This window comes from Myiozetetes cayanensis, unplaced genomic scaffold (genome assembly GCF_022539395.1).
Source record: "Myiozetetes cayanensis isolate MyiCay16 unplaced genomic scaffold, myiCay2020 scf10, whole genome shotgun sequence".
Lineage (NCBI taxonomy): Eukaryota > Metazoa > Chordata > Aves > Passeriformes > Tyrannidae > Myiozetetes > Myiozetetes cayanensis.
The window spans coordinates 161,946-178,361 of NW_026086605.1; positions in this window are offsets into that span (position 1 = coordinate 161,946).

The window sequence follows — 16,416 nt, forward strand, 5'->3', positions numbered from 1 at the left end:
ATGTTTCAGTGACCATACAGATCAATTTTTCATTTATTCTTAAGTTAAAACGATAAAGAAGATAAGCAACTAAGGTATGATTGCAGGGATTTTGTTTAGCAAATTATTCTTCCATACCCAGAAAATTTAACAGGCACTCTCATTAAACCTGCAGGGAGTTTTAAGGTAGCTTTAGTCCTAATATTTTTCAAAAAACACATTCAAAGATTTTTTCCCCAAACCATTTTCTTCTCTATGGAATCTATCAGAAAGGTTTGGAGATACACTACAAGCCTCTAAGTGTGAATAATAGAAAAAGAAGAAAGAAAAGAAATTTATTACCACAAGCTGCAGAAGGTCTCAATAAAAAGATAAGTGAAAAGGGAACATTGTGTAGTTTCTGTATTGGACATAGAAATGGAAAAGGCGTACATATTTGGGAAAGTGTTTGTATGGAAAAGGCACAGGGTTGGTATCACCTATTAGCACTTACTCATTCCACACAACTCACTGCAGCATGAGGGACACTCGCTTTGCTCCTTCCACTCACCTCATCCTGTTTTTTCTTCTCTCTCACTTCTGTCTCTGCAGGACCCAAGTGTGCCACTGGATGGGCAACCCAGTCAAACACTCCAACATTACAGCATCTCGTGTGGGCTGTGGTTCTGGCAACACTTCACGTGGGTTCAAACGGGAAGGCACTAAACACTGCTGCAGTCTGTTCTGCATGGGAGTGATCCTTCCAGAGACAGCAGGGGCCTTAGGTATCTGACCTGGCTGTCCTCAGGAGGTTTAAGGATGAAGAACACCTAAGTCAGAATGTCCTTCTTTTCCTTTAATCACCAGGAGACTGAACTTAGATGCCAGAATTGTTTATCTGTAGCCAGTCCTGATGCCAAGTAAGATGGCCCTTGCAGTAAGTTATTCGGTGTTCACGCTGTGATTCCACAAAAATAAAATCCGAGGGGTGGCTAGTCATCCATGAATAGTTAACAGAGCCATCTAAATTGTTACCAGTAATATTCAGTGTTTTCAGCTTACTGCATATATGCAAGAACTTTAAAAGTTTTCTCAAGGATTTGACATGATATCCCAAGCAAACTTACAAAAGTCCTGGAGATAACTTCTATTGGTTAAACATCGGGGAATCACTAAAAAAAAGCTGGAATTTTTTATTCAGAAATCACAGAAGCAATCCTAAAGATAAGCCTGGTTACTAAATAAATAGATAAATATTAAAAACATGAAACTACTAAAAATAACAGAAAATTCCATCTTTGTTTTTAAGATGCAATTTTTTTTTTTTTCCTGCCTGCCCATTTTACTGATGGGAATTAGATTTTTAAATCCTAGGGACGAACATCTGAGAATAATTTATTAGATGGGTCTACAGATAATAATTTGCCCAAATATTTACTACAAGATCTTTCCATGGGCTTACCTGTTTTTCTCATGATTAAAAACATTACAAGTCTTAAAACATATAAATGAATATGTTTCTATTCAAGTACAATAGAATTACATCACTATCAGAACCCTTTAAATAATCTTTAGCTCTGCTAAATGCTAGAAGCAGACTTTATTGCCTCATATACTACTCTTGACCACTTAATTAACTACCACAAAAGCTAATTAATTAGACATCACAGTCTCTAATCACTGTGGAATTTGCTCTATTATGTTCAGCTGGAATATCCTCTTTCCTCAACAGACCTCCTAAAGTTTAGATGAACACAGTAAAGCACTCTGGGCTTTTCATTCTCATTTTTCCAGATACTCAAAATCAGAGTGGGAATGTTTAGACTCATTTTATTACAGACTTTCCCTATTTAATTCTGTCTTTACTACAACAGATAGTTTTGTGAGCTCAGAAGGTCTGGAAGGCCTGTTTTGGTGTTAGTGTTCTAAGATTTTAACATAACATTGCCAAAAAATCACTCGTAAGAAGTCAAGAATTCCAGCAGGTTAACTCGATGACTGCTTACTGCTGATATATCACAACATGCATGTCACATGCAGAGGTATTTTATGAAGTGACTTATCAATTAAACTCAAAAGCTGTACCTCCAAAATTTTAAACTGTTTTATCAACGAGATGCAGCCAGTCCATGAAGTCAGCCAGTGTATCGTGGTGGAATGAAAGTACCAATGAGAAACAAGCTGATAAATTGGTTTGACTAATCATTAAAACCCATCCAGTATAATCGTTTTAGCTGATCTCGTTTAAGTCATTCCGTGAAGCTGCCAAGAGAGTTCAGGGACAGGTCGATCTTCTACTCGCATCATGCAAGGATCAGGCAGATAAAATCCGATCAGTTACCTGACCATTCTTGCATTTATAAGTAATTATTCCCTGTTGTTTTAAAGCTTCCATCTGGAAGAAAGAAATCTGTTCTGCTCCTGACCTTTTCAGACCTCATGTCACTGTATTTAGCTTTAACAGATGGATTCTAGTGATACAATATGAAAATAGAAATAAAATATTGAAAACATGAAAAGAGTGGAAAAATAAAGAATCATTAAAGCCTTGAATCACTGCTAAGTGCAGGTCAGTGGGTGAATCTTCACTGGATTCGTGGGTCAGTGGTCAGGCCTCACAGTTTGCTCCTGCCCTAAACTGCAGAAGAATTAAAAAGACTCTTACTAAGACGGTGACTGGCATTACCTTCCTCTAAGTCAGTAAGATCAGGAAGGACTGCTGACACATACTGTATCTCCAAGGTCACGACTACTGCTAAGTGACAGCTGTAGTCTAAAGCAGGTATGAATTCAGATCTACCTTGTGACAGCAAGAGCAATGGATCTGATCAGTGCAGATTTCTGAACAGGAGCAGAATTCTTCCTATCTGCGCACAGTTTTTCTTCCTGCTGTTGGTCAGACCAAGTAAATCAGCCGTAATTTTCTTGAAGATTCATATACAAAACACTTTGAGAAAGGGGCTTATTCTTCCTCTGTTAAAAAATATGGAAAAATTACAACAATCAATAAGAATAATGAAAGAAGTCCTCAGAACAATACACACGTGAACTAGCTGGTCACAAAGAAAGGAAATAACTAAACTTCTGCAACAGATATTCTCAGCTTGAGCATGAATTTTATGTTTGAAGAGTTAACAGGTGAAGAAACATTTCTGAATCATAGAAATTGAGAGGAAATTGAGAGGAAAATCAGCAAAACCTGGTTCTCTGTTCATGGTTCAATTCCCTTTGTGTAGTTTATGAAGATAACCTGCAAGGCAGGATGCTTGGACCAGTGGATGCTGCAGGTTAATCTAAGCCTGCACAGTTTGAAGTAAGCTACAGCAGCACGAGCTCCTGGGTGTGTTCCCAGGACAGTACAGAGCAGAAGAAATTTGCTTATAAGACAGCCTTGTCCTCCCCACATACCTGTCGTAAGATTCATGATTATACATTTTAGGTTACTGTATGTTTTTACACTATAAAATAGAGACAAAGATGTATTTCCATAACTATCTTAAAAAAAAAACACCCCAGCATTATATTCACAGTTTTCTGCATTTTATAACTGGTTTTGTAATTTGAATATGTTTTCAATGCGGCTTCACCTTTTTAGGCACTGCACATTCAGATGTTAAAAATTTATGATATATACATTTTTTCAGTAACTGATTTGTACATTATAACATGGACAGCAAAGAAATTTTTTCAGCATGCAGTAGAAACCAATTACCTACTCATTCAGACATACATGCATTTCTGAAACCTGCTGAGATCTGCATGTTTTGTGACAGTAGACACCAAGTCGAACTACATATGAAAACAGAGGACAGAATGCAGAACATTGTGATACGGTATTATCAAATTGGTAATTGTTGTTTTGGTATTGCCACTGCATATTTGCATAATCATGCTCCCATTGGACCTATGTGGCAAAATGTTTGTGCACTGTCATCAACATCAGCTTTCCAAAAACAGTCAATATTACCAAAAGAAGGCTAAAATTCTTTTAGACTGCAGGAAATTACTTATACAGAAACAGCAAGAATTCTACTTCAAGCTCTTCTCCAAGTGTCAATAAAGAAATTCTACGTTCATTATACAAGAAAAACTACCTTTCCAAAAACATCCTGTCGAAAAAAAAATAACCACACCTTCCGGAAATTATCCTGTAGTTTGTCACCTAACCAGCAACTGTCCTGCATTTGGAATGTCTTGCTGCTATAATAGTTGTCCTCACTGAAAATTGATTTTTATTCAAATATTGGAATGGAATCACACTTCAATTGATCTTGATCTCATAATGTATAACTGCCTCTCAGCTGTCAGTTCCTATTTTCTGCTGTTCCATAGTTACAATTTTGCTGAATACAATAGAACAGTATTTGTTTTCTCCAGAGAGGAATTACTTTTAGTTTTCTTTTGGATCAGAAATAAGGGGAAATAAAATAATTTTTTTTAAAAAAGGAAGTGTTTAACAATTATTAATAAGAAGGGATGCAACTGTTTCCTATTATAGTCTTCCTGTTTAAAAAAACCCTACACCCCCTATCATTACATTATGGCTACAGCTACCAAGTGATATGATTTCCTTCACTGCTTCCTGCCCTTAGTATTATTGAGTGTTATTAATCAGTTGGCTGTTATTATCTAACTGCTGCCTTTTGCTGCAGCAGTGGTTTCATTCCATAGAGGCCTAAGCAGTTCCTGCATGTAGTGACTTTTATGTAAATAGAGAATGGTTAAACTCATCAGCTTAAACTGAGAAGTAACAAATCTCAGCTGTAAGATCTGTAAACCAGACAACTTCTGGAAATTATATTCACCTTATATTTAAGAAATTCAGTAATTATTTCCCCCTAGATCAGTCCAATGCTTTGTGCCATTTCTGGATAAAGCAGTTTCAAATTTTGAGTTATTTACAGAATGGTCAGCAACGTATTTAAGTTTTAAAGGCTTTTTTCTCTGTTAACATAACTAGCACAACTCAGCTGAGGTAAAAGTGCCATTCATTAATCAAGCAAAGAAAAAGCCAATTCTCCAATATGTTCCTGATCCAATTTTACAGTTGTCAGCTGTCAAGATGCCTAAAACTGGCCAGCTATTCAAAAGCATGGGGCCATATATGAAGATGGTTGGTGTGCTACTAAGAAACAGGTGAGGTCAAAGGAAAATTTTATTTATTGTATTATTCTTGTTATTAAAAGAAATACTTTTTCTACAGTAGTGATGAAATAAAATTTTATAGTTGTTCAAGGCTTTTAATTGTGACTGTGGAAGCATTTTATGTTTTTGAGGGTTACTCAGGGAGTTTATTTAATATGCATGAATAGTAAGGAACAGGTTTGCAACAAAGAAGTAGAAAAAAAATATTATTTAAGGAAGGATCTGCATTCATTCCTTTTCCTTTCCATATCTGGACTGCCCAGTGTCTGGCTTCTGGAACCTGTGCTGTTTCTGCTCCAGTGCCTAAGGTTTATCTGGGGAGGGGAGGGAGAAGGACTGCTAATGATCTCCCAGAGATAAGTGAAATTGCTGATTTAGTGAAGCTCATTCTTGACCTTGACACAAGATGGGACAGCCAAAGGGAAGAGTTCAAAACAGAGCAAGTGAAATAAGGGAAGATCAAACGAGTGCTCAGGTCTGGGCAAGACCCCCCTACATTCAGCTAACACCTGGCTGAGTTAGAAAACATGACCAGCCCAACCTTCCTGTTGGAGCCGATTGAAGCTGTCAGCTCCCGGCTTGTCACCCACTGCATCAGGAGGCCCCTGGCCTGCCACAAGAGCCCTAATTAGGCAGAAATGGCACTTCGGCAACTGACCCGCCAGGACCTTTGGCAAAGCATTTAACATCATTAGTTAACATTTTTATTAAAAAAAGTGTGAATGTAAATGAACAGCCAATGCATTTCAATAGGGTTTGTCGGTGGCATTGCACGCCCCCCCACTCTCCCAACCACACACACACTTTTTTGCATGAATAGTTCACTTGTTTTCTGTAAAGGGGGATGGGGAGGTAGAGACTGTTTTTCCAAGGGAACTAGACATGTTCAAAGCAGAAGCAAGGTCTTAAACAATCAGACACAAACTCTTGCCTTTTGGGAAGTAGGCGAGTGAACAAGAAGCTAAATGCAATCTTACCTGCAACATGCCTAAGGGGATATCTGAAAGGAAAATGCATAACCCACACTAGAACAGAGACAAACACAGTCCCATATTCACCTGATTATTCCAAGTGTATTAATTGTATTTTTGTTCTCTTCTGTTACATCCAAGAATAGGTACCTAACCCAGTAAGCCTGTAACTGTCTGTCACAGCTATGAAACATTACAGCAATGTAAAAGGATGAACATCTCAGAATACACTGCTCCCCACTTTCTTTGTAATTTCTTTAATTCCTGCACGTTACCTTTGACAGAAGATTACCAAAAAATACCAATTAAGCATATTAGCAACTTACCTTAATTATATTCCCACTAGTAGAAATTTATCTGTGAAAAGTTATTTATTCATACAGAAGAATAATGCAGCCTTGAGACAGTTTACTGGTACTCAGGATTTTTTTCTGCAGGCTCTTTAACTGAAGAGTTTCTTTAATTTATCAATACCTGACCAAAATCCTGACATAGATTTTGCAGATAAGAGACACAAGAAAATTAAATTATTACATACTGTCTAGTAAAGAACTGGACAGGACTTGGAAAGGTGTACAGTCCTCCAATATATTATGTCTACTCTGTACGAACATGCCCCAATCCAGGCTACTTTTATTTTCTTGGAACCCATTAGCTCCTTCCTCCTCCAAGGGAAGCAACAAATTATTTTACTAGAGCTGTTTCCTTAGGCCAGATAAAGACTATATTACCTCAGATTTTGGAATTTTCTCCCTCAGTCTATAACAGCCATATGTTATCAGCAACACTTTTGTTCCACCAAGGATTTTTTCATTATGCGCTAGCTGCATGTAATATCATGTACGCCTTCTAAAATAACGTACAAATATAGTAAGAGATTAACACAGTCCATGCAAGGATTTGGGATTAAGGTACTGAAGATGCTGGTTCAAACCCCAACTCCTCAGTCTTGCTTTGAGCCAACGGAAGGTTATTCCTTTTCTCAGCATAATGTTTTAAAAAATGAAATAACAGTATTGACATTTTCTCACACATTGGCCTACCCAGAGGTTCCAGTCCCTTACTGTTTCCAAGCCACATGGGAAACAAAAAGCCAAAATCTTGCTATGCATCTGTCCTAATTTCAGGTAGGATAGGACTCATTTTCTTCCTAGTAGCTGGCACAGTGGTTTGGATTTAGTGTGAGAATAATGCTGGTAACACACTGATGTTTTAGTTTTTGCCAACTAGTGCTTACCCTAAGTCAAGGACTGTTCAGTTTCCCTTGCTCTGCCAGTGAGCAGGTGCACAAGAAGTTGGGAGAAAGCACACCTGGGACAGCTGACCCCAACTGACCAAAGGGATATTTCAGGCCACAGACTATCATGTGCAGTATGTGAACTGGGGGGAGTTGACCAGGAGTCCCTGATCATTGCTCAGGGATGAGCTGGCTATAGGTCAGTGAGTAGTGAGCAACTATATTCTGTACCTCTTGTTTCTCTTGGTTTTTATTGCTCTTTCTCTTTGTTACCTCCCTTTTTATTATTACTATTAGTATTAATATTAATAATATTATTATATTCTACCTAATTTCAATTATTAAACTGTTCTTATCTCAATCCACAGGTTTAACGTTTTTCCCTATTCCCCATCCCAACAGGGTCAGGAGGGAGAGTGAGCAGCTGTATGGTGTTGAGTTGCTGGCTGGGGTTAAACCATGACACCACCTTATTCCTGCTTGTTCAGTTTGTTAAATAAGTCAACCTTCCTCCTCAACCCTGAACTCAGTACAAAGGGAGATTCCATACATCACCTGACAGGGAAAACCAGAAGACCTCATACAGGTGCCTCACAAATCTGTCATTCTATAACACAGAAAACAAAAAGACTGTTCCACACATACGTGATACACAGGAATATGCTCACACCTACAAGGATTGTCTGCTCACAGGGTGGGTAAAACCCTCTCCTTTGTAAATTATTTGGGATCTACAGATTGTAAGATGTAAGTTCTTCCTCTCGTGTGTGTGTGTGTTTGTATACACTAACGAGTGCTTTCATTCTCTTTTTAAAAAACAAGTACAATACTACGTTGAGAAATCCATTTAGGAAGCCTGACTTGATCTTTTTACTAAGCTGTGAGAGCAAGTGAGCAGCTAATTTTGGCAGTATTGAAATAATTGTTTATCAGTGAATTAAGAAAAACAAAATTCATGTCTTCCTTTCCAGAGCAGAAATAGGAAGAGACAAATATTAAAAACATGTGTTGGCTGACAAGGTGACTTGCCTGTCCCCATGATTCTGTTTTTAAGAGCTCTTTAGCTTAAAAGCACTGTCAGCAAAAAGAGAAAAACTTGTCTCTAGGAATTGCCTAAAAAGCTCAATCATACCAGGCTCAGAAAGTTGGTAACTGTAAAGTGTCTATATGTGACCTCTTTTCCCATCACATGACTATTTTCCAGTCTAGTTCTTCAGTATGGCTTCTCCTCTCCTCCTGGGAACTTGAGGGGTGGGTGAAGGGAGAGAGAGGTGGCAGCTTATTGAAAAGCTAGTGCTCCCTGCCTAGTTTTGGCACATTTTCTGCAGGTGCCTCGCACTATAGCCACAAAAGGCTCTGGAAGAGAGGATTTAGACCTGTCAACAGCTACAGGAGGCAACTCCACAGCTTTGTCTTACAGGGTAACTTCTTTGTCTGCTGTTCTGAACCCTGCAGCACAGGCACCCATTAAGGAGATGAGCCCCTTTTTCCTCTATTGGTTCCTCCTTCTGTTTCTCTTGCCTTTCTGTAATGATTTACCTTGATCGTATTGGTTCCTTTCTAGTGGGGATTGCTCCAACAATCAGATAAGATAATTGCCTGCAGAATACCGCTCAGCAACAACTATTACTTGCTTTCCTGAAAATGTCAGAGCAATTGAAAGCTCTTAGTGAAGTTCAAGAACAAGTAAGCAAAAAAGAAGCAGCTCCTGTATGTGGATGTATCTGTGAGTATATTTAGCAAGTTTGCAGTGGCCAGCTCCCCTGGATGATCTTGCTTTATAAGCAACACTTTGAGCATATTTTGTATTTTTATGACCTTTTTAAGAAGATAAACAATCTAAAAATACGCACCCTGAGTCACATGAGTAAGCGTTTCTCTCATTTACTTCTGATTTGTATGGCATTTACTTCAGCTTTGGAAGACAATGTTATGTAACTACCTAGTTTCCATTTTCCCCACCTCCCATTCCATTTCTTAGAAAGCAAACTAATGCAATTCCTTTTTAATCTTAAAATACTGTCTGCATACAGGAGATGCTCAGGGAAAGCCTTGAGTGGCTTGAAAAAGTGAGTGGAGTTATTAAATAGTGCTGTGAGTTTAATTCCCTTTTGATTTAGTCACTTGCTAGCAACAGTGACTTGCCAAATATCCAAACAAGACCATGTTCAGTGTAGCTCTGCTCTGTAGCTTTACAAAGGGACAGCTGATAGAAAAGTGCTACATCAAGAGAAGGTCATGTAATTATCACACTCCAAATAGCAATACAATTAAAATACCAGAAATAGTTCGGGCTACTATTTAATTCACTTCCTCACCTGAAACACATGCTGCCACTGCTAACAAACACATGACTTTACGCACTGGTGAGCAATTCAAGACTGCACCCACAGACATAATGCTTTTTATCACTAAAGTATGCAGGCTCTAGAGATTTTGAATGGCATAAAGATCTTCTACTTGACTGACAGTATAAATAAGCAAGAAAAAATCCACACACATTCAAAAATTTACTCAGAGTACAGTTGTAAAAACTGCACAAAGCTTCATCCTTTATCCTTTTCAAATCACATTTTTTCTATACTACATGTGCACTGTCACCAATAGTACACTATGATATAGTCATAGCCATCAATTCTTTTTACTGTTAACTCCATAAAGAATAAATAGCTTTTGAAAGCTTCTTAGAGTTCTGTGAAAAGGATGGAGAGCTGGATCAGCACTGGATCACTATGGGCTATTTGTAGGGAATTTCCTTATTCTCTAGTAAGGAACTCCAGCATAGGAAACTATATGATATTTGGTTTTTTAGCATCACTGGATGACAGGCAACCAAATTGGTGACTTATATCTGGAGAGACACAGGCTCCAGCCCTGCAGTATAATTCAGCCAGACTTGCACTACTTTAACTACATGAAGTACAGTGCCAGATGCATGACTTTTTCATGCACTGGATATTTCAGAAACTGAACACTATTTTAGAACAAATTTCATGGCGAAACTTTGTTATATAGAGCTACATTCAGTAGGGCTTGCTCCCTGATAATCTGAATGAATTATAGCATAGGTATCCAATTAAACTAGGCAGAGATTTCTAAAGTCCATTTTTAACTTACTCTGAATTACTTTAAAGCTTTTGCTGGATATGTTTTACAGCAGTGAAGTAGAAGGATTCAGCAGACATATGAAATATAATTTCCTCTTTCTCTTTTCACAAAACTCGATAATTGCAAGAGGCACAATTTTTTCAAATAATGCCACAACTTATTTGTCAAAAATAGACTTGAAGTTCTACCTAAAACTTTAACATCAGGAACTGTGACACAGGAAACTGAGAGTAACTCATCTCTCTTTGTGTCTGAAGTGTAGGCTGGCAGTCTGATTCTGGAGCCATTGACACAAACTCAGACTTTCTAGAGAAAAGCTGGAAGTGGTAATTGCTACTGATGCTTGTCCTGAAACAACATGGCCTTTGAATGAACTCCCTTTACAGGGCAAACTAGTGCAGTAGCTTCACAAACCCTTCATGGCAGTCCTGAAAAAATGACCATTTGTAAGTAGGAAGCACAAAAGAAAAGCTCTGCTATCTTCTGACAAGGAGCCAGGGAATGTAAAATGTTCTTGTTCTCTTTTTCTTGCTTCTTATAGTCAATGCACACAAAATATGGGTAGAATTAAAACACAAAATTGAGAGTTATGCTGTTTATGAAGATATTTTGCTGCCAGCAGGCAGTAATCCATCTCAAATTAAAGCCTAAATTCTTTCCACTCATATATCATGTGCTTGATATACACAGGAGGTGAAGAGTAGAGGATTCAATAGTCTTTTGTTGATTTAAGCTTGTAAGTGCTAGGATACCATTTAAACTTTAAAATAGAGCAATAGTAAGCACTTCTCAAAATAATTTCATTGTGTTAATTACTTATGCACAGCTTGCACTGCCAGAATGTTCTAGTTTGTGTAGGATGGACTGCTTCCCTCCCCATGCATGAAGCAGGTAACTGAGAATCAATATACTGGCACAGTCAGAAAACATAAAGGTCTTTTTACCTTTACTTTACACTCCAACAAATACAATTATGTGCATTTGGTACTACTTTTGGCTTAATCACTAAACATCAGCAGTTGACAAAAAAGACATCCTCCTTCTTCACTGAAGAAAATGGTGATTTTTATGATGGATAACTGGACACAATAGGTATAGTGATTGCTTGCTGGTTTAAGCCTGGTTGATGAGTTTTACCTACTGTCCTTCTCACTGCTTTAGGTACATTTCACAAAACATTATCTTCTTCCTGCTCTAGAGGATTTTCTGTCAAAAAATTCTTTTTATCAGTTCCTTTCTTTATGTTGTTTCCATTGCCTATATGTAAGCAATGGAGATTAGAAAGCAGCAGTTCTGTATAAAGGTACACTCCTATCAGCACAACATACAGCAAGTAGGCAATATTTTCAGTAGACAACATGTATGTTTTCTAATAAATATACAAATCCTAACAGAAATTGAGAATCTGACGCTGAAGTCTATTCTTAAAACACAATTCCAGTTATGCTCCATTGACCCATAACTTCTCTAATATAATGAAATACACCATATCAATCCACCACAACCAAACACAGTTATGCAATTCCATCAGTGCAATTAATGCAAGAAAGAGATGGACTTACTGGAGTGAGTCCTGTGCAGGGCACAAAGATGATTAAAGGACTGGAGTGTCTTTCATAATGGGAGAAGCTGAGACAGTTGGCACTCTTCAGCCCAGAAGAGAGAGGGCTCAGGGAGCAATCATCAGTGTGTATAAACACCTGACGGGAGGGAACGAAGAGGAGGAAGCCAGACTGCTCTCAGTAGTTCCCACTGGCAAAATAAGAAGCAATGGGCACAAATTTAAAAATAGCACATTCAGTGTAAGATAAAAATATAATTTTTGCTGTGAGTGTGGTCAAACACTGGAGCAGGTGGCCCAGACAGGTTATGGAGTCCCCCCTCTGGGTAGATATTCAAAACCTGAATGGTCCTGAGCAACCTGCTTGAATGAACTCTGCTTGAGCAGGTGAGATGGACTAGATGATCTCGGGGGCACTCTTCCAGCCTAAACTATTGTGACTCTTTAATTTTCATCATTGTATAGCTTCAAGAAGAACAATTTTGTGAAAATTCATTTGAGAGCTGTACGCTTGTGCTCTATCTGAAATACTGTGTTAACATTAAACAGCATTTTCTTCTACTAGTCATCATGTTAATTATCTTATTTATTTTGTATAGTTTTCAATTTTTCTGTAGAACCAAAACTATTTTTCAAGCCCAAGTCACATTCAGAAATAGAATATTTCTACATTTGCCCATATGTATCTGAATCTTGAAGCGCATTTATCAATATTTGAAGAAGATAATGAAGGGAGGTTTTGTATTAGAAGCATTCACTGTCTCTTATGTTTGTATCAGCCAACTGCTTAATTTTAGAAAATAAATCCGAAACTCATTTGAAGTCTGAACTAACCCCCTCTGTGCAAATGTACCATGCCCGCTTATTTCTCCAACAGTCACATCTTTCCAAAAAAACTACAAACTCACCAGACTGACCTCATGGTCATAGAACTCTTTAATTTCAAGCCACTCTGTCAAAATAGCTATGGATTTACAAGTCTCATTGACTTCCAGTGGAAGTCAAAGGTGCTCAAGCTCACTCAAAATCTGCTGCTTTGAGACCAGTCTCACAATTAGCTTTTAATACAATTCTGTCAGTACACAAAATTTATAAAAACTGTATTTCATGGATGAATACACTCCCAAGCAATAATATCAGACAATAGATTCTTTTCCAACACAATATATTTCATTGCATCAGCTGGATGTTATTCAAACATATGGCTGAGTGTCTTACATGGAACTATATTCTTCAGAAGTAAGACTCTGAAAAGATTTTCAGCTTACAATCACACCTACCTTCAAAAAGTCAATATTTTTTAAGAAGATATAAGAGCAATACCTCCTTTTCCTTTTTCTTTTTAATGAACTGAGTCTTGAACTGAATGAAATAATTAAAGATAACAATGGAAATAGGGGAAAACAGAATTTTGTCTCCAGAGTTCACACAGCATTTCCCAAGCCTCAGAGGAACTATTTAAATCTTGTTTATAAGAGAAAAAGAATCAAAATGGTAATAAATGTCATATTACTTTCATACAAGATCTGAAAATTCTTCAAGTGTTGTGCAAAAAATACCACAACAGGAGGCTTTTTGGAAAAAAAAAGATTTTTTAATTAAAGAAACCTAAATTAGTGAAATGGAAAAAAATGAAGTCAGTTATAAATTCATATGATCATATGGGCTTATCACAAAATGATAGTCAAGCTTCTGCTCCAGATGGTGCAATAGTGTTTGTGACATCCACTTTGAACTGCAATCTATTTATGTGTCAAGCAGGAGAGTCCATTATTCACTGCATCAGTGCTGGGGAAAGAAGGTTAAAAGTTCAAGACATGCCCCAAGTGATTAAAGTTGTAAAAATCAGGAGATATACCATGGGGAAAAAAATGCCACTCTTCCTTTTCTTCCATACTCAGTTTGTTCCCAAAAAATGTGTTTGAGGAAAACAAACAAAACAAAAAACCAAACAAAACCCAAAACCAAACAAACAAAAAACCAAACAAAAACACACACACAAAAAAACAAACACAAGAAAAAAAACAACCCACAGGATGCAGGAATGCCCTGATTTTCTATAGTAAAGTAAAGCAAAAATTACCTTTTTACTTGGACTCCTTAAACCCCCCTGCTATCAGCTTCACTTTTCCTGGAGAGAAATATAAAGGCTTCTGTTAAAATCTGCCCACAGGTTACAGGACTTGAGAACTCAGTTAACACTATTTCTCACTCCTTGGGACATTCACTTCAACTATTACATACTTGTAGCTCACTCAGATTTCAAACTTTATTTTCCAAGTACTGTCCAGGTCAGCAGTCCATCTGCACTAGTCAGGATTCATTTCTCATCATGTAAGCCTTTGCCCTGCTAACCAGTAACATAACTTACAGATTGCTTCCAAACACCCCAAAAGCTTCTGTATTTGGAACTGGAAGTATTGCTCTCAAATACTTGAGCAAATTTAGGTTTCTAGTCCAGTATAAAAGGAAAGAAGAAGATGCAAAACCTGAGGGGTGAAGCTAAAAAAATTTGCATTAAAAAAACCCTTCTGCAAAATTCTTTATAGTGTGAGTAATGGATGGATTTTTTTACAAAACAAAGAGAAAAAGGTGCTTGAATGCTCAGAACCTTTGAAATATCAAAGGTATGAAGTACTTCTTTTCAGAAAGTTATCTTCTTTCAACAGACAGGTAGAAAACAGTAATTCCATTCTAATGCATTTTCTGTCTGCTGTTTGAACTACAGGTTCAAACTAGAGCATCAAGAAAGCCACTCTAACCATGAAAAGCTAATTTATGTAAAAGTAAGTTTTGCTTTACTTGTAATTATCTAGCCTCAGAACTTGAAAACTGAAGTACATGTTCTCACTTTTCTAACTCTGTTCATCTGCAAGTTTGTTTGCTGGTTTGTATAAATGGCAAACGTATTATGGCCATGTTGCTACATCCTCTTTGAAATTAAGTCAGTACCTCATATGCAGTAACTGATGTATAAGCGCACACTTTCATGTTGTAGAAAATATTTAATATGTATTTCACAGAGACTGATAACATTCAGACTCTGGATATATTTGTGTGTTAACATTTCAGAGTATGATATTGACAATGTACACAGAAAAATCCCTGTAATCCATCATGTCACAGTCCTTGAACTAGGTAGGTTTTAATAATGCCTTAAAGCACATAACAGTTACTTCAAAATGCATGAAATCACGTAGCAAATTCCTGATATCCAAGAAGAAGCCTAGCATTCATGTGCACTACATTAAAAAAATGTAAACACCACAAAACCCATTTGTATCACAGAAATTTGAGGGCAATTCTGCAAGCTCAAAAACTTGTCTTTAAATAGCGTGTGTTCCAAGTCACCTTTAGAGTGATAAATCTAAGCCTCTGAGCTCACACTGCACTTCAGCAGGCTCCTCTGGAGAAGACCAGGCTCACCCTCACACAGCAGAAGCTGAACAGACCCACAGGAAGAATCCTCAAACTTTAGAAAGAAATCAGTACTAAAACCCACTCAGCCTGAAGGAACCACTGGAGCAGAGGATGATTACTCAAGGCAAATGAACTCTCATATGAGTACTCCGGAAATTAAAATAGGGGGGGCAGGAGAAGACTTGAATAATTATTAGAAATTTCCAAATATGCAGTAGATATATTACTTAAGTTCTTCTAAGTTTTTTATTTAGACTCAAAGTCCAGTCTAAATGTGTTCAACCACGTCCAAGGACAGAATCTGTTGTTTACTCTTACACATGTATTTAGCTTTGTTACTGGAGTCTATTCTTTACAGAACATAAAATATTAAAAATTAAAAGAAATACTACAGAAGCATTTTAGGTATAAAAAGAAAAAAAATTAAAATTTCTTTTTTATTTAAGAAATTAAAATGCCTCAAAAGCAGTACTGTACCTGTACAAGAGTACTTGTATCACCAAGCTAAAAAGACAATCCTGATTTTATTGGAAATTTGCAGTTTTTATGTCCTCAGAGTTGACTTCAAAGAAGACCCTGTCAGTGGGTTTTTCTTCTGTGAAATCCTACAAGAACAGAAATGGCAGTGAGACCATGATTTAAGGGTCAAGTTTATATCTTTAAAGCACCATTTCAGAACAGCAAAAAGCAAATCCTTCACGTGACGCTTAGGTATGCCATGTTGTACTTGGGTGTAGAGCACACCAGATTAGCACGACATATTCATACACTCAAAGGAGATACATGTGACAAAAGGAATGCACACAATACAGTATCATAAATGAGAAAAAGCTGATCCTAGTTTAATTTTTGGCATACGAGTTATAGAAAAGGTAAGAGGTGAAAAAAAATTATGTACAGTTGCTCTCAGAAGAAACATGAGACCCATTTATCTGTGCATCCAAAATACTATGCAATCTAAAAGACCTGGGGGAAAATCTGTTGAGAAGACATCAAAATACAGTGTTACTGAACAC